The 27,633-nt window shown below is 42.0% G+C and overlaps 1 long non-coding RNA gene across 1 annotated transcript; it reads right to left on the reverse strand.

The window, feature by feature from the left end:
• Window positions 1-876: 876 nt before the first annotated feature.
• Window positions 877-26,058, reverse strand: LOC122760777. The gene is made up of 3 exons (XR_006358490.1): window positions 25,810-26,058; window positions 15,221-15,364; window positions 877-6,804 (listed from the first exon to the last, which is right to left on the reverse strand). It is a non-coding gene; the product is annotated as an uncharacterized LOC122760777 (long non-coding RNA).
• Window positions 26,059-27,633: the final 1,575 nt, after the last annotated feature.

Here is a 27,633-nt window from a genome sequence, read left to right on the forward strand (position 1 = left end):
GGGCGTCACTATCTATCCGTCTGTCTGTCCGTCAGTCAGTACTCTGCACCACCGGGTTTGTTGTGTGTGTGTTGATAAGAACATGCTTAAATTTGCTTTGTATGAGTTTATTTTTCTCATCTCGTCTTTAGTTATCGCTATGGCTCATTTAGCCTCGTAGATCTACAGCTTCTTGGCATTGGTTAGCCAGCAGTTTTCAATGTTATTTTATTTTTTTTGTAATTTGTCTCAGTGACGAAATGACCTGTAAGCTTATAGTTGAAACACACACACACACGCGCACAGCAGGGATTGAAGTACAAAATTACTTTACTGGCATTACAAAATCTTGTAAAAAAAACAAAAAACTGTTTTGCGAAATTTATTTTTAATTTAGCTTGAGCTTATTAAGCATGATAAACAGATATTGAAATTTACTCCAGGAATCTTGTCCTTACATAGAAACTAAGTTATACTGTATTTGTGATTTTTATTTTATTTTATTTAAATTCACGTTATCAAAGCTATGTTTAAATATTATATAAATAATATTTGTGAACTAGCTTTTAGGCCAGTATTTATAGAAATGTTAATAAATATTTATCAGCAGATCAAACACTAATGCATTTTTGGCAGTAAAAGGAGATTAAGGATTAAAGATGTAGCCAATAATATAATAATAATAATAAAATTCAGTAGTAATACTGAATGTTTGCCACATTAATAGATGCATCAGATCGGCTCTTATCTGCAGGCATAAGCTACTGCTGATCGTGTTTAATTTAAAGTCAATCGCTTTTACATCTCCCAAAGCAAAGGAACAATCTGAACTAGTGACAATTTAACAAACGACCTACTACTGAGTCATAGTGTACAGTATCAAGAAGACACAGGGAATTGTGTAATGGTTCTTTAATGTTTTGTCATCATGAAACATCAGTGCAAACAAATAATTAATTTTAATACACATCATACAAAAATCCCACATTTTTACATCTAAGTGATTTACTGTTAATATGTAGAATAATTTTAATATATTTCCAAGAAAGGTTTTTCTTTTTTTTTTTTAATTTTGAAGCACATCTGTTCACATGAACACATCCGTACAGATTTTTGTTGCTAAATTCTCCATTAATCCTTAGGTGCAATACATTATAGGTAGTTTTCTTTAAAGGACATTGATCTTGCATCCTAGTTTATCTCACATCGGAACTGCTTCTAAATTCACAGGCAGAGAAATAAATAATGCCATCATCAGCACATCGTGACGCTATTCCTTCTGACAGTTGGATGAAATCTGGGACACAGTTGCATTCATCGTTCAGTGAGCTCTTCCACACAGTTAAACCCACCGACAGCAATGAATGTTGATTGTGACCTTTGCTGTGGTTTGGAAGCTGGAAGTGTTTTTTGTTGTTGTTGTTGTTGCTTGTGTAAGAGGGACACTTTGATCTTCCTGCGATTGTTCAAAGAGTCCCTGGCCATATCTGTGTGCAGGTCTCTGCCCGTGTTTGACTTCTTTTTCAAGATGCAGAGTTGACTTAGCCCCGCCTCAGGGTACAATCAACGGTCGATGGTTTTGTCAAGTTAGCTCAAACTCACCGACAGCGTTGAATGTTCACCGAGATGAGCACGGACCTGATGAAAACTCGTAGACGAAGTCTGAGTAAGAGGCTTGTAATTAGCTCCCTCTGCAGTAAATCCTCATTTCCTTTTACTGACGAAGGTACACTTTGATCTTTTTTCATCTTTTTTTTGCCATATTGGATTTCTGCTAAAAAAACCAACCCAAAATGAATTCCATACTCTTCTATTATTTAAATTTCTAACATTAAACATATTTGCTCACACCCTGCCTTGCTACGCCTAACGTGTTTTCCCTGTGCTTTCCTCCCTCGTAAAAAGAAGCAGAATTGGCTGTGAGCTCTATCTCTTCTTTAATCCCCGCGATGGTAAAATGAGATGCTGTGTACGTGTGATTAACTTCCAGGACACATGGTAATTATGACGCCAAAGACCGGTGTACATGTCGGTGCATGGGAACACATTTTCTTTCACAGCAAGCATCATTTAGAGGAGAGAAGTCATCTTGAAACTCATGACTCATTTGTGGCTTTTAGTAAACACAGCACCTGGGCGGAGGCTTCAGCCAGTCACTATGTGCACAGCAGTGCAGCCTCTAGAGAGCCACAAGCTTGGAGCGCTTCATGCAAGGTGGAGGATGAAACTGACAACTTACCCAGATCAATAGTGCCTCATATTTTCGCTATGATGTGGCACGGGCTGAAGATTACGTGGTGTTGTTTTTTTCTCTTGTAGTATTACCAGTAAAGAAACTGTCCACCATCTTTCATGAGAGACTTCATTGCACAGTGCTTAATCACTGTTGCTCATCGAGAGAAAAGGAGAAGAGTGTGCAAAGCACAATAATCTAATACCACAAGGCTTCAGTGTGAAAATTAATCTGTGGCAGTGAGTCAAGATGTGGTTGGGTGATTCATACGGTGTTGGGACACTTTTACCGTACAGGACGTGAAGTGACAATAATCATGTGGTGTATATACTTTTATACCCTGGAAGCTTCATTTAAATAACACTGTGACTAATCTTTACGATGAAGCAAGAACACTTTAAAGAAGCAAAAACTAAAGAATTTAAAAGTTTTCTACGACATGCCCGACAGCAAAAAAGTGCTGCTTCTCTTCAGATCACAAGATCTACTTTGTCATTTCCTGTGTCTCATAAGAAGGGAGACACTGTAAGCTTGTAAATTGTGAGCAAACGCAAAAAAATAAAACCTAACTTAAAGTACTTTGCTAACTGCTGACAGTTCTCCCAAGCCTGGACTGAAAAGCACAGTCCTTGCTGTGAGGGATTCCGCTAACTCAGCTTCTCTCCATTCTCCCGCACAGTGATTTGAGTGACAGTGTTGAAATTGACAGAAATGCATGAGGAGGAATGTTGCTTTATAAGGTCTTCTCTGGCCGCAGGACGAGGGTGACAGTAGGGAGAAAGATCCAGGACATGCACGCAGAGAGAAAGGGGCCCTGAGCTGACAATGTGGCCTTAATCTGAATGACAAGGTCTGCACATCAGCCCTCGAACCAGCCTGAGTCTGGAGGAGGGGGGAGTCAGATGTGAGGAGGAGAGGGCAGCTGAGGGTGTCCTCCCTTCAAACGTGCTGGCCTTAATGGTGCGGACAGCTCTGACATTTAACCACTGAATCATTTTTAGATAAGTGACTGTGGCGTAGAGAGTTGTGCCTTGTAAAAATTTCAGGAGGCGCTTTTCAGGCCGACGAAAAGAGGCTTTGAAAAAGACGAGAATAAAAACCTCGCAGTGCGCGGCTGATCGTCCTAATGAGCGAAACAAATTTAGCTGAAGGACATGGGCAGATTAAAGAGAGCAGAAGCACATTTGTGACGTTAAGGGGAAATGAATAGTCGAACTGATGTGTGTGTGTGTGTGTGTGTGTGTGTGGGCGTGCGCGTCGAGATGTAAATCAAGAGCTCGCCTTTATTCCATAACTGCCACTGAGGTCCGAAGTTGCTTTGTGGTCAGCAGACCACAACTGTCCTGGAAGATAAAGGCCACATATGTAGAGCAGATTGCAAATGAATGAAAAATGTCAGGAAGTCTTAGGGAGAATGTTAACAATAGCAAACTAGTAGAACAAGTTTGCGTAACAGATACTGTCAAATGTTTCACAATTGGTGCTGAGGACTCCGTCAAAAAAGCCCAGTAATTCCAGAAAGACATACAGGAGGTGATTGAATTACTCCGACCTAACAATAGAACCATCTGCACTTGATATCACAGAAGCGTGTGAATGAGTTGTTCTTCTTTAATGTCAAAGGATTTCCTTTCATCAGCGGATGTAAAGCAGAATGTTGGACTTAACTGTGGTGTAACGACATTTTTTCACGTCTTCCGTGTCACTGTCGTAATTTGTAACTTCGCTTGCTTATTTTAGTTCCTTGGAAACAAAAATCTGTATATAAGCCTCGTGTCTCACAGTTTAAATTTCAGTTTTAAATGCACCTTTATTTATTTGAACCTTTTTTTTCTTCATGAAAATGTATCTGATAAGCGCAGAGTCTCCACTGTGGTTATCGCACTTTTCTTATCCGCAGCAAAAACGGTGCTTTCTGTTTAAAGTTACAGTATGTTGTGACGATATTCAGTTGTGTACAGACACTGGGTCACACTAAACACAGACATAGACACACACCTTACAGTGGAAACTCCACTTTGTCTTTCCTGTCTTTCTCTCACCTTCAGTTACTCCCTCTCCCGGTCTCTAAGGAGGGGGAGGGAATTCTTGGCGATGGTTCTGTGAGTCGTTGCTCTCTGCCTGCAGGTACAAACCGGCCTCCTCTGTCTGCCTGTCTGCAGATATCATACCACGACGTGATCTGTTTAGCTGCCTGACTTAATGCTCACACGCCTCCAGGTCTGTGTGTTTCTGTGTGTGTGTGTGTGTGTGAGTGAGTAACTGTGTGAATATATGTATGTATGCGGACTTGTTCCATCTCCTCACAGCTATAATGGCATTGCCCACTTAATCTTCTGCCCTACGATTATGGACGTGCACACACACAGACACGGATGGGCTTTTTACTACAACGACAACATTTTAAAGAAACATAAACACTACGGATGAGAAATAATGTGGTTGTTTACAGTAATTGTGGCAAATGCAGAGTTGCATGCACTTGCACGTTAAACAGCCAAATACTTGCCAGATTTGCAGCTCTAGACGCCTAGTTTCAATCCGTCTTTATACATCTCGAACGACAGAGGCAAAACTTGACTCCTTTGTGTTATTTTGAATACTTTTCATTATTTTATCCTCAGGTTGTCACCGCGCTGACAGATACGCCCTGACATGTGCGACCACACTCACATTAACACAAACCGACACACTGGAGTAGGGGTCTGAGTCCAGCTGGCGGTGGTCTCCTGCCAAACCTGCAGGCAGACTGACTCGATTCATAATCATCACACACACACTGATTGGAAATGACAACACACACACACACACACAGAAGAGGGGAAAAACTAGGAGTGAGTGAATCAATATTTCAAGGACAACATGCTATCCTAACTATTTAGATGCCTCTGCTGCTTTATTCTGTCTTTCACTTTGTTTTATAATATTTCACCCCTACCATCGCAAAAAAAAAAAATCTACACTGCAGGGCCATTGAGAAAAGAGAAAAACATGTGCAGGAGAGACGGGCACTGATGTGGACTAGCGGCAGTGAGTATTGTCGTGAGAGAGGAGTGGAGAGGCAAGAAAAAAAAAAAAGAGAAGTGAAAAATGGCAAGTCGACTGGGGGAGCGACAGCAGCGAGATATGGAGGAAGAGAACCACGGTCTCACTCGCTCTTACCCTTGCACACACACATAAACCAGAGAGAGAGAGAGAGAGACTGTGCAGGGCGCCATATTGTAACCTTCCTTGTCATTATCATTGGCCCAAACCACTCTCCACTCCTCCTGTCTTCAACACAATCATTGCCCTATCGTTTACAGTGTGCTGCTAAATGGGAACATCGATAGATATATCCATTAACAGTGCGAGTCCTTTCGTCTCTGACTGAAGTGTTTTAATAGCCGGTGCACACACACACACACGCACTCGCTGCATATCGGGCCGACTGTTAACCAAGCAAGCGCCGCACGAGCAGAGCCAAACTGATGGAGTGTGTCATTACAGCTGGTTAGGAACAGGCTCGCCACAAGGGTGGTGCCATGAGTTAACCTGAAGCTAGGAACCAAGATAATGGGGTCGCGCTCTGATTTAAGTAGCTTGCCTACAAACGGCACTTAGTAGTATTTCTTATTTTGACTGATACACTTTTATTTTGCCCCCCCCTTCTTTGACCTGCATTAACAATAACACAAAATCTATTTCACTGCATGGTTTTCTATCCGAGCCTATTCTTTTTTTGGTCAGCCACTGCCGGTTTGTTGCATGCAAACAGAATTATTCACTGGGAAAAACAAAAAAAAACCCGCCTTCAGACATTCCACACTCAGTAATGCACACATGCCAAAAAGATAAATATTAAATATATATAAATAAACTGTTCTATAGCTACTGTATGTGTAGAAACAAATGAACAGTCAGCTGTTTAACGGTGAAATGGAGATTAAAATAACCCCCCCCCCAACATATCAGAATAAGGTCATGCATAGCACTTAAAATGAGGGAGGGGTTTCCCACAACGCTGCCTCGTGTGCTGTAATTTCTGCACGCACTATTTTTTTGGAGTCAGGGCGAGAGAGGATGCTGGGAAGCCAGGGAGGGGCACAGGGTGGGTTTAAGGGGGTAGCTGGGGTTTGTGGAATATGCAGTGCAGCTGTTCAAGTTAACTAGTGAAGGCTGGTTTGAGTGATGGAAACAGGGAAATAAAATAAAGCAGATTTTTTTTTCTTCATGCTCACACATACAGAGACGCATCATGTCTTTCTGTGTTTTATAATCCAAATGTAAGAATTATAAACTAGCTTTTAGAGTGTATCCTGACAAGTGAAATGACTCAAATTAACTCTCTGTGTTTTTGGGAAACGTGGAGTCAATTTGGTTCACGTGACGGGGAAATCAACATCAGTGGATAATGAGTTTGTTTTTCTCACAGTCACACCATGATTGTCTTCCTCACTCCTGATTCTGTCTGTGGTTCTTACCGTAACAGCCGTGTGTATGTGTGTGGCAGGGTGATGGTAGACCACAGATAGCCTCGTTGCAGTGTGTGTGTGTGTGTGTGTGTGTGTGTGTGTGTGTGTCTGTGTCTTATGCCGTCTTCGTGTCTGGACCTGGGCAGAAAACAAACAAAAGAGAAGAAATGGAAGGATAAATTCAGGTGTTGTTTGTCACATACACACAACTTTGCCACAAACATTATTTGATATTTTATTACTTAAATCAAGGCACTCAATTCCAAAAAAACATGTTTTGTAGAATTTATGCGTCTTCATTATTTACTTGAATTAATCAACCACACAGACGGATGTGAGTCTGAGATCTTATATGTGCAACAAACCCACTCACAACCTGATTCCTATGAACACTACGGGTGGTCTTGAGACATGACGACAAGCAGCCACAGTGTGAGTACATTTACACACTATTCATCTTAAACATAATATTGAAAAAAGAAAAAGAAAATGGACGCAAGCTCGGCGCTTCAAAGAGAGAGAGAGAGAGAGAGAGAAGAAAAAAAATGCCGCAAGAACGAGAGCCCTCCTAACAAAAACACATGGAATCAGAATTTGAGTTGTGATGTCCATTATGTTTCCTCAAAGAATGTTGAAATGTCACTCACAGGCTTTCATGTGGCACCATAAACACAACAAAGGATTTAAGTATAATGACGGCACCGACTGTAATGTATTATATAGAGCCGGGTGTCTGACATGCCTGCAGTGTGATGAGGCTGGGAGTGATGTGCGCTGTCTGAGACAGAATGAACAATCAAAAAGAATTTCTGAGTAGAGAACGTCTTATGCTGACCAGATAGTGGGGGAGAAGAACAAAAACGAGAGAGCAACCTCGAGATACAGTAGGGGATGAATGACTGAATTTAATGGGTGTATAAAAAAAAAGAAAAAGACATTGCAAATACAAATATAGTGAGGAAATTGGTCAAACATGTACAGCATTTTAATTTATTTTCAACTCTTGTCTTTCCTTTACAACTGTAAAAGACAATTTATTTTCGTTATACTAATTAAGCTGACGATTCATCTCTTGATAATTTAAGATGAAATTAATGTTTGGGCTATGAAATGTTAAAATATAGAGAGGGAGTTTACACATCCTTTTATTAAACTCATGCTGACATATTCAAATAGCTTATATTGCTGCATCAAAAACGTATTGCTCAGTAAATCAGCCTAATCTTTTCCAAAACATCAGGAATTTGTTTCAGGGTTTTGTTACAGGCTCCTGATCCTGAACTACAGACCTGTGCGCAGACATGTATACTTTCATGGTGAAAAATCCCATGTATTATTTAAAACAGTCTAGACACAACTCCAATGAAAGCCACTAAAACAATAATAAATGGACCTGGAAATTCCATGATTCCAAAACACACACGAGAAAAGATTTATTTATTTTTTTAATCAGTCGAGAAAGGCTTTTGTAAAGTGGTTCACTGAAATAGACTTGCCGGTGAAATATGGTTATGCTGAAATCCTCCCAGCCAGATCTACATCCACACAGAAAGAACAATGATTGACCTTGGCTGGAAGAAAAATTGCTTCAATTGTTCATACTTCACTTTGATGTTAAATACAGCAAAACGGGGCAGCACCGGAAAGCTGCGCGCCACAGCTGAAGGAGAAATTACACCTTCATGCTCCCGGAGAAATGGCCCCCTCATTTCTCTCTTTTAAAGTTACCCTTTGTTCAATTTACTGCGTGTGCCAGAATACGCGCAGTTTACAACTTCTGCCTTTCAGTGCTAATGCTTCCTTCAGTGACTGCGGTTATGGTATGTTCCTTCAAACATTCGTTGTTTCACCTTCTTATCCCTCTTTCTTACCCTCATTCTCTCGCTATTGCATCCATTTCTCTGCTCCAATAAGCAAAATGACTGAGACCAGGGAGGGGCACCATAGTCATAGGGTCCCAGAACGCCCAGAGTCACCAATTTAAACTCTCATTAATGTATCCCTGTGCAGCTCAGTGCATTAAAGAAACGCTGGGACCACCCATGTGTTTAGGCCCCTTCAAAACAAAATGTAACAATAAAGAACTGCGTTGTCTCTGCCAGCCAAATGAGCCAATTCATGCGCATGGAGGGGAAAAAAAAAAAAAGATGTTCCAAATTAACACACATTGTGATGGTACACAGGGCGTTTATGTGTTAACGAGAAGATGCTATTAATCAAGACTGGCTGCTTAAAAGAACCCTGTTACGAGACTGACTGGCCTTGCAACCTTTGTTCTTTTTCCACAAAGAGAAGGGAAGCCTCAGATAAACGGGTTTGTTTCCAAATGTGTAAGAAAAAGGACCGTCACACTATTCCATTTTTAAAAATGTTGACTCTGAGCAAACTCTGTGTCAAGGGAACATTCAATCCCACACTTCCAGAGAACGGTGCAGCAGAGGCAGCAGGGTCAAGTAAATACACCCTACGTGAAGTTATTAATGAACACACGTCCTTACTATTTAAGGCACATTTCACACTTGTGGCCCTGTGTGGCTCAACGGGCATAAAATCATGCAAACACTGTGTAAGTTTAGAGTTCACTGGGCCACCCACTGATACTTGACAGTCAAAGAGTTGTTTTCTCTTAAATGAAATATATTAGAGTTGAGGAAAAAAAGTCTTCCCTTTAAACTAAACACTGAGAACATAAAGAAATGGCAAAACCATATACATACATAAATAGAACCCTAACCCTAACCCTTTATCTTTATCTTTAATAGAAAATAAAGGCTTCAATGTAACTATAAGATACTAGAGTGAAGTCTAAGGTCGGTTCTGTGATTAAATGCAGTGACCCACAGTTGTATAGGTACATCTGTCAAACTGCTTTCATCACAATTTACGATTATCTTCTTAGGGAAATCTCCTCCACCATATCCAGACGAGCAACAAGGGCACGAGGTCAGGAAACAAATGACATGGCTGTTTTTGCTCCTGCGGTATTTATGTCTGCATGCATTATATATGCTGATCTTTGTGCTTTTGTCACAATGTGTTTGTGTTCTTACCATATTATGCCTGTTTGTAATAAAACCAGTGCAGGCATGTAGACCTAGACCACCCAGAACCGTTACCCATACACGCTCTCCTTGCTTGCAAAAAAAAAGAAAAAGTCACTAGTCTTAATTATATCCATCCTCTGGGCGTGTCTTTCTACTCAAAACAGACATCTGAGCCACCCCCCCCCACAAATAGGCCACAAACCTCACTGAGGCCTTATGGAAAGAACTTTTCGGTGAACACATTGACCTTAGATGGAAATAAACCTTTTCAGTGCTTTGTGGAGTTGTTTTCACTGAGGTCACCAAAGCTTATCTGATTGTTTTATTGTATTATTGTATTATCTCCTACTGTATCCCTGAACTCGTGAGCTATCCAAGACTTTTAAAAGTTATTGCAGTGGTTAGTTTGATAGCAGGTCAAGCATTTTAACAATACACAGAAAGAGGTGCGATGAGATACCGATGTTAAAGTCGGCACTTAGATAAAGTGGTGGAAAGGACAAGGCAGCACATGCGTGTCTACACACACTTGTCTATCCGTGGGTTTTTATAGAAGACATCAGCTCCAAGGAGGAGGTTGTTGTGACTGCATTGTTCTTTTTTTTCCCTGTGATCTATAATTTTCAAACTGGCAATGTGAGGGAAAAACCTATTGGTCTGCACTTTCATATGAGATACAGAGACATGAAGACACAGAGAGGGAAAGAGAGATGGAGTCTGCAGAGGCAGGACCTCAGCGACTACCCACCAAACAAATCTTCCTCAAGCTTTGATCCGCTGCCCATTTCTCTCTCTGCAGGTTTTGCTTCCAGGCAGGCAACTGTGATGTTTAGTTCAAGTGCAATGAGATTCCACCCACCCTCCTCCACACAAAATAAAAGAAAGGACTCAAAATCTCCAACTACAAATACACAAAAAAATCACGTTAAGATGGAAAGAGCTCGGAAAAACAAAACATATTCAGTATCTCATCACTCCCGTCTACTCCTTCCTTACCATCATTTTCAACATGATAACCTCCACGGATCAAGGGATTAATCTGCTTCCCTTGTATATTAGCTGAGATACAATCGAAGCCCATTTGTTCCAAGCAGCGAGGCTAATGACCCTGAGACAACGCTTGGCATTTGGCTGGGATCTCCGAGGTTGTGGGGGTGGGGGATAATGAGAGGGAATGGGAATACGAGCTACGGTCCATCATCTACTTAGGACCTAGACAGCAGTGCTGCCGTCCTCCCCTTAGTCTAAACAATAACCCGCACACGCGGGAAAACAATAAATGGGGGAAACCTACCCATTTCTTCTATTTGTGCATCTAATTTTATTTACTCCCGCCTCGTTAAGCAAATGCACTACGTGTGGCTTTTTCTCATACGCGAATCGATACTGCATTACTCCTGCGAGATTGGTATGAATACTGTAAATAAGAAACTCTGTCATCTATGTTTGCGGCCTCCACCTGAATTTAACTGCATTTAACCATATGTCTTCTTTACTGTACAAAATATGGCACAAAAAACTTATTAGGCAGCCATAACTCTTTATTCCATAGTAGACCACCATTATATTTATCTGACAGGAATAATTTGTCAAGTTTGTTTGATTGTTTTCTTTTTACTTGAATTAACAATAGGGGTATATTATATATATACATATATATATATATATATATATATATATATACATACACATATATATATATATACATATATACATTTACGTCGCATTCAGGGCACTGTACATTCTTAATTGTTGTATTGGTGCAGCACCAGACACTTAATGCTGAAGCCATATAACAGAGGAGGTATAGCTGAGTGTGTGCACCCCCACTGTGTGAATTATGCAGCAGCGGGAAAGTAGCAGGGAGTCCACTAGTGCCTTTTTTTTTTTTTATTCCATTCAAGCCAGATTGCCTCTTTCACTTCTCTGGCATGTATACAGATATTTATGTGTCGAGGAAAAAGAAAGAAGAATGTGTACAGGAATAAGTACCATCCAGTACGCTGTGTATGTGAGTGTGTTGATAATACCACCAATGGCAGACTAATGATAGGTCTTATCGACACCCAGCAGTGAATGCAGGCCTTTGTCTCCTCTCGGAACACATTATGGAAAGCTAAGGGGGGAAAGGCTGCCTTTGACTCCTTTTCAGTCTCGCGCCCTCTGATAAAAACCCAGCACACAAGAAAAGCAAATATTATACAGCTCCTGTAGCAGGGGCAAGTTGAGGCACAATACAACCCAAACTCGTAAATTTATGCACAGAGCTTAAAAACTCTGAATAAGTCATAATAAAAGATTAAAAGTGCAATTTCCATTTAGGGAAACAAACATCTGAATGCATGCAGTTACCGTTCATATTGAGAATGTGGTCTAAGAGTGTATATTTGGAGTGACGGATGTAGAAGGGGGAAAAAATATATGCTATGGTGCCGAACAACATGAAAGGGTTTTTGCAATAAGACAAAATAATGCTATATTGAGAGAGCTGATTGTTCACATGGGGACACGTGGCGGATTAGTGGTTGGCACTGTTGCCTTGCAACAAAAAGACCAGGGTTCAGGACCCGGTAGGACTGTTGTGTCAGCTGTTGATAATGGTATATGTTCCAGTATATTTGCACATCTGGGGCTCAGTTTCAAATCCCCCTTTGTAAAAAACCCCTAAGCTGTTCTCTTCCTCTAAAGGCTCTGTTTTTTATTAAGCTCATGTGAGATTTGGGGGTTGTATGGGGCAGGGTCCCTTCGACAAGCAGTTTATGAAATGAAAATGTTTCTGTTTGCAATGATGAATAGCATTACTTCTAACGTTTCTTTCAGAGTTCAGCGTACAGCTCCTTGGGGAAGCTTGGCCATTTCTACGGTTGTTTCCCCGCTGAGTCAATAAAAATCCCCTCTACATGTTCTTCCACAGCCTCATTTACAGATGGTTATTGTGAGGTATAACCTATATAGAGTATTACCAACATTATATTCTTACATTTACTTCTGTCTTTTGAGTTTCCCTTTTATTCCTCCTTTCTGTCGTTTTCCATTCAGCCATTCCACTCTTTGTATGTATCTATCTCTTTGTCCACTTAAATGTCAAATAATAAAGAATGCATCCGCAAGCACAAGCAGTGAGGATTTAGTGAACTGATTTGGTAAGCAGGTAGAGTTGAGTCTGCCCCCCTATCCTATTCCCTCTCATCAAATTAGAAAAGGGCCAGGAAGTGCAGTGTTTTATGGCCTTATAAATACATTAGAGGTGTTGCTTCACTGGCCCAACTCCTTTATTCACCAGTTCTGCAATATCTCTCCTCTATTATCTCAAGCTAACTCTGAAGTCTTTTCTACCACAACCCAATCCCAACTGTCTCTTTAATCTTTTCTGGCCACCATTTTCTTTCTCTTACATTTTTTTCTATCTCCACCATGTCATGTCCATCACTCTTTCACCCATCCATCCAAATATTATCATTTCTGACACTTGTCGATCAGGTATTTTAATGCCCTTTCTCCCCAAAAGAGAATTCACCATCGTAAAACCATCATCCATCATTTGTTCGGTATTTTGCGCCAGCATGAAACTGACAATTACTCGCTCTGTCCCCCTGTCACGCAGTGAATCAATACAACTTGACAGAGTGACTCATTTGCCTGTCATTTTCTAATATGCGACTTATGAAATATGAAACGGCGAGACACTATGTGGCCTGAGCCTTGCAACTCTGCCTCCGTACACTCAAATGGACACTTAAAGAAAACTACTGCTGATTCTTGACTTGTGCAGGTTTTAAAGCCAGCTTTGACAGACTTGGCTGCTCTTGAAAGACTTTCTTCCACTGGAGCAGAGAACAGACAATTGAGAAAAAAATATGTCTGGATAGTTGCTTATGACAGCCTTCACATTTTTCCTATTTGTCTTCCCCCGATAGGTCATTCATTCCTCAGCTGAATTCAAAACCACTTCCATTTACAAGCAACTTTGTCTTACCCAAGTGGTGTTATTTGGATTTGAAATGTGAGAAAGTCCAATAACTGCAACTGATTATTACTGACAGCAGAAAAGACTGTTTACCCCAGTATTTTACACTCCCACAGTGCAATATACTCTCTTTATTCATTATATTCTTTCTTCCAAAATGGTGGAAAATCCCCCCTCCAAGCGGTGGTTTACAGAAGAAACGTTCTACCATGCAACCCGCAAGGGCCTTACCTGGAAAACAAACCTCTGGCACAGAGGGGAGAAAGAATGACGGTGACGGTGGCGGTCGCTCGAGATCAAAAGAAGTGAGATAAAAATGTGAGAAAAGCCGAAGACTGGAAAGCTCAGACAGACTGAATGTTAAGTGTGTGAGACAGTGAGAAATGAAGAGCCAAAAAGAGAGAACTGAGTATGACTCGTTGATATGGAATAAGTCCAGAATTAAGTGCACTGGATCTGTATCTAAAAGAAAAAAACACACAAGACACCCTGAAGTGCTTCTAAAAACACTCAGAAGAAAAATCGCATCACTGTAACTGTAACCTCTGGGTGGGAGGCTGAGGTGGAAATGAGTCTCATAAGAAAGGAGGATGACAAGAAGTGAGAAAAATAACATTTTCCTTTCCTTCTGCTGCCTCGCCTCTTTAACCACCACCCCCTATCTTTGTATGGTGGCAGCCACTCTGGCCATGCCTGCGCAGCAGAAAATGATTTACTGCAGCTTTCAGCCTCACACACAGAGAGAGAGCGAGAGGGGGGGCTTGTCTGTGAGAGATGCTCACTTTGGGAATCACTGAAACACAGTTAAAACAATACTGTGGCTCCTAGTTACACTACTGTGTTTAGGCTTTTGGCAATGCAGTTCTTTGAGGCAATAATGTGTTGTTGTTTTTTTTCTCTTGTGCATCTATGAACTATTTCTTTATATAAATGAATGTTAGAGAGAAAAGGTCAAATCCTCCTCTGTATTCTGACATAAAACCTCAGAATACAAAACATGTGTGATAACACAGGAAAAGGGTACAAGGGTTATTAAAGTCAATACTGACATTTTTACATTACATTACAGTAATCCTACTTTTTGCACAACAAACTCAGTTTTTACATGGCCACAATAATGACATGAAATATGATTTGATTCTAATTTTAAACCCTCTCATCTCTTTTTTTTTTTACCCGTTTTCCAGAGCTCCATTTACACACAAACAAAACAACACCTGTTTCTCGTCGGTCCTTCAATGGAAAGGAAGAAAACAGAGAAAAAGATGAAGAGATAAAGACAGTGCAGATGTTTAAGGATGCGGCAGGTGAGTCAGACACGATGGTACGTGCATCACCTGGCGGCTGTGGCTCAACGCCAGGAACACACATAAAGAAAGGCACACATTACAAAACCACACACACACATGCATGGGAACAACACCAAAGTAACCCCAGGTAGACATCTGACTCAGGCGGGAGGGGCAACAAAGAACACGCAGACTCACATAAACACACAAACAAGACAATGTGTCACCCCCCTGGGCAAACCAAGCTCTTTTACCTATTTTTCATTACGCTTGTCTAGTCCTCATTGTGTTCTGCTGTGGGGGGTTTTCTGCTTCCCTTCCTTCCCTCCGCGGTGAAGGCTAGCACTGCTGGTTCTCATTCTGTGTCTTCCTCTTCTTGTGTCAGCTCATTTAATGGCCTGCAACAGAAGAGGACAGAGAGGGGGAAAGTAACCGTTAAAGAAACGATTCGAGGGAAATTGAGATTTCTCGACCAGATTAACAGATTGACAGACGCAAGTAAATAACAACATTCATTCATGAGAGTCAGATCTTGTGGGAATCCGGTCAGTGATTGCCTGTTCTTGGTGATGTCGGAAAACAGACACAGAGGTTACAAATTGATTCAGTTCATGCCATCAAATGTTGCACGTAAGATTTCATTTTTTTTTTCCATTGCATTTTGTTCAGTGTCACAAAGACTGAGGTTCACACAGGGGTCCTGGCAATTACAGCCACGTAACTACACTACTGTTATTATGTACTCGTATGTCTGTATGATTGCCATATGCAGTCTGCATACCTGTGTTGACTTGTTACTGTGTCTAACTCATTGTGCGTCTTGTGTATTTAATTGTGCTATTCAGAGAGTGATTTCATCATGGCCACACGGCACTATTATAACATGACAGGGTCTGTGCGTGTACAAGTGTGCGTCGGGAGTGTCTGGTAGTGTAAAGATGAAATTGCCAACAGCGGTTTCATCTGCGGCGTACAGCTGCACAGATAAATCAATGACGAGGCTTAAGCAAATATTGTACAATGGCCAGGAAACAATGAACTGTTTCCATCCCCTCGCCTATCTCGCACACTCATTCACACTAACTACAGCATTGCTGAGAGTGTTCCAACGGTGTGTGTGTGTGTGCTTGAAAAACGCTGCTTGTCCTCTTCATTACTATGAACAGAACAGAAACCCTTGCTCCCCTCCCATTCATTTTAATCTCTATTCTTAACAATAAACCTCCTCTGTCACACTCTCCCGCTCTCTCTCCATCTGTACCCCTCCACCCGCCACCCGCCACCCTCTATAGCCTGGTGTCGACCCTCCCCAGAAACCTTGCAAAGCGGCAACAGTGCCTCTTTGTTTGCCCTTCTCCCCTCCTCGCTTCTTGCCCCCTCACCCTGTCATGGACGATGCTGGTTGGCGGGGACGGAGGCATGCCTCGACAGGAACGCCGGAAGAACTGAAGAGGGAGGGAACGAAGTATGGAGGGAGACACAGGAGGGAAATATGTAGGTGGTGAGAGGGGAGGGGGGCAGGGGTCTTTAAGTCATGGGTTAGTCATTCTTCTCCCCTTCAATTTCACATCTGTACTTTTCTGTCCATTCATCAGCACAGAAGACTTCTCAGTTGTCTGTGGCCAAAAAGGGACCACACCCTCAACGAACCCACCTAACCCCAGTTTGACTGAGACTTGCAAAGCCATTTACAGTGGACTATTTCAGGAATCTAATTTTAAACACAAGTAAAAAATGGGAAAGAGGGAAAAAAAAACACACACACGCTTAACTCTGGATTTTATTTCTGCTCTGAAAGAATAAGCAATAAAATATAATGTGCGTGAACGTACTTAAAGGGTATTTGCAAAAAATAGCCTCGAAGTGCACAACTTGTAATTTCTCATTTAGGCATAGAAAATACTGGACGTGCCCACTGAGGTTAGTCGGGACATAGCTACCACTGCTAGTGCAGCAGACCCAGTTCCCTGACAGCATAAGTACTGCTCTTGAAAAGGTGCCTGGGGCAAGTCTCATTTGGAAGAGTCGACAGCACGGTGGAGCGGCGCCTTTTCCCCTCAGCCAAAAAACACACATGTGCGCACACACGTAGACGCCGTGGTAGCTCCGAGGCAATCGGATCATTAACCCCAACTAATCTGCAAACATTATGTTTATAGAAAATGTCTTTCCAGCTTAGACACTTGCACAGCCAAACTACACTAATTCATTTTGATGTGTGTGTGTGTGTGTGTGTGTGTGTGTGTGTGTGTGTGTGAGTGAGTGTGTGAGTTATGATGAGTTATGCATGTGTCGCACTGCTGGGTGTGTCTCAGTATGCATGTGTGTACGCTTGTGTTATGGCTGCCTGTGTGTTTGCTGGTTGCTGTGACAGACAGAGAGAACATGACAGAGACAGTGAAAGAGTGTGTGGGTGTACGTGTGTGTGTGTGTGTGGCTGTCAGAGATGCAGCTCACAGCCTTGATCTAGACTCTTACCTCTCCTGGACACCCTGCTGTGCCTGCTTCATTAATCAATAGGACAGATAAAGACAGACTCCTGCTGTGCTGTGAGGAGCATACGCGCAAAAGAACGTGTGTGTGTGTGTGTCTGTGTATGTGCATTTTGCTGCATGTAAGGTGGCTAGAAATGCCCTCGAGGCGAATGTGGCAGACATGATGCAAACCTTCAAGGATTCCTGCCCACACAGTGATCATCTGCACTGGATTTATTTTCTTGTAGAAAAAAATAGACTCAATTTGATAGATGATGTGCATAGAGTGATCTATCTCCCAGTGTATTAACCCCGACCGCTTAGAACCTTCCATGTAGACAAAAGATGAAAGAAGACAAAACAAAATGGGGAATTGTCATTTTTAGGTTTTGGTTTAAGCACAGCTAAATTAAATTCCTTCATTTTCTCACCTTTGGGGGGAGTCTGTGTGGTGGGAAGCAGTGCAACTAATTTTGGAAGTGTTTAATATCCGCCAAAAATCACACCGAGAATGAAAGGGCTTTGATGCCACAGCTATTCGCTCTCATTTTTTGAAAGGAACATTTTTGTCTGTTGGTCAGATGGGATTCACCCTGAACCAGGGAAAACTCAATTACACACATAATTGTAATTACTGTGCTCCCATGCTCCCATCTGAAGTGACTTTATACACTACTTGAAAACCTCAGCAATGGAAAAACCTCTCAAGGGCTTATTAAGAAATCTTTATGAAAATGATTTTTAATGTGCCTTAAGGCACAGTCAAATGGAGTAGAACGTACTTAGAAGCTTAAAAATAACAAAAGTAGGGAAGGCAGATCAAGTGCACGTCTGATATTTTTATTGTTTGAAATATTTTCTGTCAGCGTAAGAGCTCGTGAGACTGAACTAAGGTACTAGGTAAGAAAGACACATCTGAAAGTGCCAAAAATAAGACGGAGAAAAAAAAGGGTAATGTGATCGAAAATAGCTTATATGAGCGTCGCTCCAACTAATGGGGTCATCCTTGAACAGTGCACATTATTAGGAATGTATATGGTGAGATGTGCTTGCTGAGACTCCCAAAAAGTTAAATGAGGTTTGGGCTGCAAAACCTTTGTCTGCAACGTCAATTCTCATTCTCACATAATTCCCAAAATGGAGGATTGGCTTTAAAAAACCAGAGAGGCGTGATTTCAAGAACACTTAACCATGAGTAAATAGTGCATTTTATTTTCTAAGACTAGTAGTTTTGTAGTCCACAAAATGCTACGACACCAAGACCATAAATCAATGACATGATTTCTAACAAAGTAATTAATTGTCATGTCATAGTAGGAAGCAAGACTTTGGTTTATTTTGTTACTGTGAGGGAGGAATGTGTGTCATTTCCTGCTGCTCGAAATGCCCAAATGACTTGAATGCGAAGCCACAGAAGCCGTTTATCCCACAGTGACGAAATCTTGCAGCACTGTTATCAGTCACTGGGAGGGTTTGTCTCCTCAGTATACATCAAGAACATTTTTTTGTTGGCTTTCAACGTAACTTGCAATATTTGGCCGGGGCTCAGTAGCCTCTTTGTTAACCATGAACAGATCTTGATTTTTTTCTTTTTTACATTTCACACAGAGATGTACTGTAGTGAAACCATGGAAACATCTATGAGGCCATCAAATTACACTCTAGACTACATGTGTAAGAATAGGGCTCTGTATATAAACTGATATAGAGCAAGTCTCTGTCTTCAGCCTAAATCAAAGTCTTGATGAACCAACTTTGAGCTGAAGTATTGTAAACATAACTGATTAGAAACCTCATCGAGGAGTATTTGCGCTTTTATCCTTTCACAATGTCTTTAACAGCAAATTTCAAATTCAACAGTGAATGAGACGGAGTAACAAATGAAGCCAAGGCGCAGCAATTTTCAAATGAGCAAAGAAAAAGCCATTAGAAAGAGTTTGAAAGACTCATCACAGTGGTAGCCGTCAATTTGCTGAGATGACAGATGAGCGTCTTCCTTTTTCTACAAGATTTTTATTTGCATGACTGTAATTTCAGCAATAATGTGGGGGTTTTTCCCAGCAACTCATGACATTACTCAGTATAAGTGTGTCTCTAATATTCTGAGAACATCATCATCATACTACTATAGGGCGTATTAGTGTGTGAAGCTGACGATGAATAGTTTTTTGTTTTTTTTATAATTGATTGCAAAAACACAACAAACAAAAATGTAATTGTTGCAAAAGTGATTTGACCCTGAAGTTAAGTTTGGGAAAAATTTAAATCCAGACCTTTAATCCTTTGTTAGTTTCTCACCCGAGATGGCCTGATTGCATGCATGCACATTGTGTAATTTGACATTGTACCGACGCCTGATGCGCCAACAAAGGAGTGCAGGCCTCAAGGGGGCAGATGACAAAAACTCCTAAACCACGGCCAGACATAATCCCCCCCACCTCCCACCAAACCCCACAACAAATGCACAGCGGAGGGGGACTTATTCAGAGCACATTAGGAAGGTGAAAGAGGCCAGGCACTGAGGGACTCTCCACACTTGGCTGTCCTAATCATCTGAGACAATCCCTCCAGAGGCAGACCCCCGCCCAATCACCATTCTGCCTCCATACCCTACTCCACCCCCTGATGCATGACCCAGACACATCCAGGAGCGTTTACAAGGGCGGGCAGCCCCGTGAAGTGAGGAAGCAGACCAAAATGAACAACCCCCCCGGGAGCTGTACTTTAATTGTCCATCTTCTTGGTCCAAATTGAACAAGCTACGACTGCATTCAGGTATCCATGAACACACATACACACAAACGCACACCTCGCCCCAGCACCACCCTGCTTTTAACAGGCTGGCACGTTCCACGGAGCATGCCATCGACGCAGAATGATAAGCGAGACCCCATTGTCTCATTATATTGTCTTCAATTAGGCAGGAGATGATGGGAGACAATGACAGGAGCATTTGTAATCATGAGCCTCACAAACTCATGCTGAGAAAGAGAACTTCATTATGCCCAATGGTCCCACATTGGCGATAAAACTCTGAATATGTGTGTCTCATCCTTAGGAAGTTTTTGAGCATAAATGACTCGGAAAGAAGTGAGTCACCAGGAAATACTGCAGGGGGTTCTGAAACTGAAGACAACAACAGAAAGGGGTGGGCAATTTGTCTTTTATCTGCACCACAAGAGGACAGCAGGTTTCAAACTGAGAAATTGCGCTCATCATCTTTTAACATCTCTTCCTTTACCTGAAAACTCATCATGTGTGGGTCTTGTAATTTAGAATTGGGGGTGTTTTAAAGACGAGGGGGGAAAAGTGAGGGAAGGGATAATACTTTAACAGGAACAAGAAACTCGGTAGCTAGTTTTCAGGGATGAATTCACAGCTATAAAGCATAATGCCTTTTCGCCTTTGCATGAAATGTTGTATAAGCTTAGCTGCGAGAACAGAAGCTCTGACAGCACTGGTGACAGCTCAGAGTTGTCTGTTGAAATGAGACGTCTTTAAGAAAGAGAAACTTGAGAGCACATTATCTGCATTTACCTGGAGAGCATTTAGCTAAGAAATGACTCTAACCCGACATCATGCTTGGTTTGTAGCTCAACCCGCCATTTAATTCACATTACACTGTGGCTGTTAGGCTTTGATAGAACCATCCGACTGAACAAACGCGGCTTTTATAAAATTGTGCAAATTATTTCTTTCAACTGGGATTGCGCTGGTATTGTTCCCCCGTATTTGACCCCCCCCCCAACCATCCAGTCTTTCCTCTCTCCTCACGGCACAAAGAACTAATCTGAGAAAAACACTCACACTGGCTCTGACACGTTGTCAAACCAAAACCACGGAGGTTTTTTTTTTCTTCCCTTTTTTTTTTCATGTAAGTAAAGCATGAGCTAAAAGCCATCAGTCGAACAAAGGGTTAGAGAAATGTGTATTTTCTCCCCATACACCCTGTATGGATTATAAATTAGACTCCCTTTAACCCATCTATCCCTTCAGCTGCTCTTCCACAAATACAGTATCAAAGAGGGGCCAGACAGATCCTGAAACATTTTGGTTTTCCCCATTTGCAGACGGATTCAGCCTGCATTGGGTGCCAGGAGGAGGGATATCCATTAAGTCGAGCTGCCCTGGGGCCAAACAACCTTTCCTGCAAGGCCCTGCTCCCTTATCTGATTCCAGCAGACAGAGCTGGATGATGGCCATGCCAGCCAGAGCCTTTGATTTGTTTTAAGTATATCCCTGTGCCTTCACACTGTTTTATTGATCACTGAAAGTCCTTGTTTTGTACCTCTGCTAAAAAAACGCGCTTTGAGTATGCTCTATTTGTAATGTGATCACCCAGATGAGGATTGCAGAGCGAGGTGGACAGACACTAATCCTCTTTTTGCCCCAGTCTCCAGGATCGTTCTTAGTGATTTTAGCCCTTTTTCAAGCTTCTCATTGCCTGAGGCCCAGATCACACCCCTGTCTCTGATATGAGCAGGGGTCAGAGAAAAAAAATCCACATCGAGTAGCACGTTTTATGAAGAACAATTGTGTACGCTGGTGACCTGAGAGGTGTAGTCAAATTTGAAACTAACTTCATGACCATTGCCAACCAAGTTAAATACAAATTCAACACATGAAAGGCTACATGTTTATTTTTAAAGGAACTTTCAGCATCGACGATTTTCACATTGCTCATTAACGTTTTTGACAACAGGCATAATGTCGAATGCGCTCGTCGACCTCCGCAGACCTGACACATTTTTCAAACTTGAACAGCACTACACGACAGTGCGAAGAACGCAGCATCTGCCTCACCACTCCACCCAGATGGCAGCAGATAGTATGTAAAGTGGTTCATTAACCTTACAGCGCTTTAACTAGTGGGCCATGCAGAGGGCTCGTTCCATTCAGGTTTCCTTGAATTTTATTAATGTGCATTAATGGCAGAGAGAAACTTTCACTAATGGCCCGAGGTTATTCGCTGTGTTATTATCAAACACTGTACTAATTATACATGACATCCCTCTGATTAACAGTCATGTGATTATCGCACCATGTCAGATCATCTTTTTTTTCCCCCCTATGCTTTCATCTGTTTTCTCAGTGAGAAAATATTTCAGAGGAAGAACAAAAAAAAAAAAAAAGGCCTGAAATAATCACAACACTCTCCCACTACAACAAGAAGGCTTGGATCTTTAACCCCTGACAATAGAATTGCATGAAGAAGAAGACGCACGGGGGGGAGCGGGGGGTTAAAATGTGAAAAGAATCTGCATTCCCGGAGCTTGCAGTGTGTGTGAAAAATTACCCTGCAATGAGTGTCTATGTGAGGGCTTGCACCTGGAGCAGGGAGGAGCATAGGAGAGGTCAAGGGTTAGGATTGAAGTTGTTCTTAAGAAGACCAGACCATCGCACACGTGGGCCTCTCACATCCCTCCCATCATTTTCCTTCTATCCTTCTTTCCCCATTCACCGGCTTTTGTTTTTCTCCTATGGAAGCGAGCAGTAATCCAGAACACACTCAACTACCCTATTCACTAATTTTCGCGCCGAGGATGAAAATTCAAAAACAATTAACCTCTATTGTCATGAGGATTTTACCGAGAAAGGACAAAGCTGTAATTGAATGACTCTGCCATTTACATTCCCGACCATTGACTTCTTCACTTCTGGCTTTACAGGTTAGCGATGTTTTGGAAAGATTATGCCTCCAGAGAACTTAAAATAATATTTATTCTCGTGTCAAGTTGAGAAAACATTGCTAACCTGTAAACGAGTACAACTGGACTATTTCACACCGAGTGTCTATAAGCTATGGCGCATCCCCCCACATCCTTAGCCGTCAATAAAAACTTCTCTTCTCCCCCTTCGTTTTGGAGAGGCCTCCTATTCATCTCCAGGTAGAGATCCTCAAAGTGTAGGAGGGCAGAACAGCTTGCTGCACCCATTGAGCTTTTTATTACTTCCCTCTTCAAAGGGTGGTGGCAGAGGAAGAGACATCCTCCGTCTCCTTGATGCCATGATACACAGAGTCAGCTTTCAGAAAACACACACACACACACACACAAATGGTAGGATTTTGATTTGAGCCCTGTGCAAATTCTGCAAAGATGATCTTCAAAATATCACATGTGAGAAGATTAAATGGCTGAGGAGAGCGAGGCACATTCCAGCTGTCAGGGGATAATCTTTTAACAAACAAGTATATGAAAAAGGGACACTTGAGCGAATGATCAGCGCCATTCCAATTGAAACAGAAAAACATCTCACAAAGCCCCGATTCTGATTCCCGCTGTTGTCAAGCAAAGATGCCCCCCCAAAAAAAAGTCCACCCCAACCGGCCATTTTGCAAAAAAGCAGCATAGCTAATTATCTAGCTAACCCAGCAGCAACTAAATGATGTAATCCCTAACCAACAGCAAGTGAGGAAACAAAGAAGAGCATTCTTCAGTAGGAAAACACTCGCCGAAGACGCACGCATCTGTCAAAACTACGTATTCATCGAATCATTTTCACCAACTCCCACCTATAATTATTATTTTTCGTCCTTCAAAAGCGACCTCACCTTAAGCCCCGACTCAAAGACGCCCAACGTCTCAACCATTGGTCATTAATAAGAGAAAATATTTTTCTGGATTGTACCTAATCCTTTTGAATATCGACATCAAGACTAAGAGCTTTCATCACCCCGGAAAAACTTTACGCCTGCAAGAAAGCTTCATCGCCCCTTGTGTGTAGAGACACATCCCAAACACTGAATCAGATCAGTACAAAATAACTACAGGCAACTATAGTCTGTTAGACGCTCATCTATCTGCTCTCACACACACACACACACGCACACACACACACAAAGAAGAAGTCTTTGATGTTTCCTCATGAGTGTGTGTGCTGCAGCTGTGTGAGTCACCCACCCAACATCCAAGAATTCCATATAAGCTGCACAGAGGCAGCAGCAGCAGCAGTAACACAACTACAAACTCTCGTACCACATGCACACAAACGCATCACATTTGTGTCTTTGTTGGATGATGAAAGGCAAGAAAACAGGTAAAGACACGGGGAGGACCAGCCAGGCCAGCAGGACAACAAAAACAAGAGAGAGGGAGAGTAGCGGAAGGAGAGGAAGAACAACTCAAGCAATTGGCCCTGCTCCAAACTGACTGGAACTTCTCTTGATCATTATGTCTAGCCTTCAGGTGACTGGGGTTGGGCCGACTGCTGGTGGTAGGGAGGTTGAGAGTGGTAGTGGGAGGATTTGGGAGGGTGAACGGATGGGGGGGAGTTAGATAACACAGCAGCCAGACAAAGAGGGAATAAGAGAGCTGCCTACATACCACCAGCATCAAGGGAGGGTGGGTGTGAGGCAAAGGAGGGAGCAACGAGAAGAAGGAAAAAAAAGGGGTCATAAAAATTTGATTAGATGATCCATCGCTGAAGTGACTTTCTGTGTCGGTTTGCTTTTCTTTCTTTTTTTTTTCATCAGTTCCCCTCCCTTCTTGCTCCGCCTTAGAGAACGGGGCAGACAGATTTTATAGGTCCTAATTAAAGCCATCTGAAACCTTTCAAAACATCAAATGGCCCCCCAGCTCCTTCTCTCTCTGATTGTGCAGAAATCATGGCAAATCAAAGGGCACCTTTTTTTCTTTTACTTTTGTCTCATAAATGATTATACACATCCCCCACACACACACATTTCCAATCAATAAGTGCTCAGTGAGTGACATGACCACAAAGTGCGTCTGTCAAATTCACAGGTATTTGACATGTCTTTTCAAACAAAGCATTTGAGTTAAAGCCAGTTTTGACCTGAGTCAAAAACTTGTTTTTATTGTACAGTCATATCCTGCATTAAAGAATGACACTTGGTTATTGAAGATCCACCCTCATCCTGTCTGACTGGTTGAAGAGAAGTGCAGCCCTGTTTGAGTGCGCTTAAAGTGCTCCATTTATTTCCCCCTCTTGCCCCCCTCCTTAATTGTCCTCATTGAGCCGTGTGGACCGGTTGCACTGCCTCCCTCCCTGAGGTCAGCGAGTTTACCGTGTGCTTTTTTATCTATATTTCATGCTATGGCGCTGCGCGGGGACAGCCACTCGTCCACAATGGGACACATCACAGAGACGCACAAAGAGTGTCCAATGAGACACCATTAAGTAGGAAATGCAGACAAATAATGTGATGACGAAAAAAATTAATAACTATAAAGCATTTTTAAACGTTTCATTCTCACTTAGAGACTACGGCGCACAATTGCTCGGTATTTAAAACTGAAGTCGGCGACAAAAAATGTTAAACATTTCACCAACTACTGTTTCCCGGAGTGATTGCAATAGTTTAAAAAAGCGATAAGAATATGACAAATATAATATCGCCTACTTACGTTTCATTTCAATAACTTCTGGGCGTTATTGTCTCGCCCCTGCGCCTCTTCGCTCGTTTGGAGACGGAAAAGAAAGTCTGCTCCTCCGCCGAAATTGCTTCATTCTCAGTGACAGGATGGACACCTTCATCCGCCGAAGACGAAGTTTGCGTGAGAGAGCCACTGCTTAATTGTGCCGGGGACGGTGGACGTCCGATTCCGCCGGTGTCAGGTCGTCAATGAAGCCTGCACTCGCCGGGATTGTGCACTGAGAGGAGAGGGATCTTTCAGAAGGACGTCATGTGAGCCGTGGAGAGGCGCGCCATTGGCCAGCCGCGGATCGAGATAAGGCTGCTCCGTGCGCCATTGGCCCACGACTGGAGCGTAGGCGCCTCCTCACTTGGCTGTGCGCAAGAATGTGAGTGCAGCTCACTGTTCATAATTTTCACCAGCTAAAGGGGGGGTCGGTGGGTGAGGGCATTAAGTAACAAATTGTTCCAAAGATCAAATGTTTTTTTTGTCATGTGTGCACAGAGTTACACGAAGCGCAGCGAGGAGAAATGCACTCATTTCGCTTCCCCTTATGGAAAGAAGGCTGATTGACCGGTGAGTGGACATATCAAATATGTGTGGACAATCCAACGTCTCGAGAGGACAAATGTGATCTTTTTGTAACAAATAACTACTAAATACGATTTTCCTGAAGAGTAAAGATAACATATATTTTAAAGTAAGAACTAATGCTATAGGATGCAGTTATAGTCAGTTAACCCTCTTTCCATGGATGCCGTTAATGCACTGATAATATTGTTGGCATGTTTAGTGTGAAACACAGTAACGTGAACACAAACATCTTTTGTTGTGATGGTATAAAAATCACAGCAACACTATTATACAGGAGCAGGAATGAAGTGATTTCTTGAGATGCTATGTGCCGTAATGAACCGGTAAATAAGAAATAAGATAAAATATTAAATACAAAAGCAGTCATCACCGGAGAGGCATGAGTCATTTTTCACAGAAATTATAAAAAAAAGAAAATAATAATATTCACTGAAAATACATAAACAATACTGTACACTTACACTTTTCAAAAATATCCCAGGGTTTACGATTAATGTTTTTGTTTATTTTTTGTGCATCACCTGCTAAACTTTGGAAAGACCTAAACCCTTACAATTATTTTTGATCCTATAATTCCTGAAGCTAATTCACTATTTCAGGGAGGGGAAATTAACTGACAAGGAAGGGATACAACCCTATTGCTATTCTCTTTTATTTTTACATTAGTTGAAACAAAGGGGGCATATGTTTTACACATTTGTGCTTATATCTACTTTGTCCTACATTATATTGTACTGGATTTCCTGACAGTTGGACTTAATACAGGAAAATAGCACATAAAATAACGCTCTCTTTCTCTTTCTCTCTCTCTGTCTGTCCATCTCGCTCTGGTTCTGTGAAGTGTGGAGGCAGAGGAATTCATGGTTCTGTGTGGTTGGGAAATAGAGCGCATGTAATCTGGAGTGCACATCTTCCCTTACCCGGGCTGCGGCATTAAATCAATACTCCGCAAAGTTTTCCCTTGTTTTCACATCCACTTGACTGCTACAGTGATGCACCGTGAGGGCCGAGCAGCCGCTCCCTGATTTTTGTGGCACTTCGACCCCTCCCTCTTCTTCTTCCTCATCCTCCTCCTTCACTTTGCTTCACATCATGGCAGTCACCCTTGTGTGCGTGGCCCCAAGGCAATGCACCCATTCCATTTGTCTCAATGTTTTAGCGGGAGGTGGCGGGAATAAGGCAAGGCGTTATCTAGAAACAAAACATTATCACCACCTCGCT

The sequence above is a fragment of the Solea senegalensis genome, unplaced genomic scaffold, assembly GCF_019176455.1.
Source record: "Solea senegalensis isolate Sse05_10M unplaced genomic scaffold, IFAPA_SoseM_1 scf7180000014046, whole genome shotgun sequence".
Taxonomy (NCBI): Eukaryota; Metazoa; Chordata; class Actinopteri; order Pleuronectiformes; family Soleidae; genus Solea; species Solea senegalensis.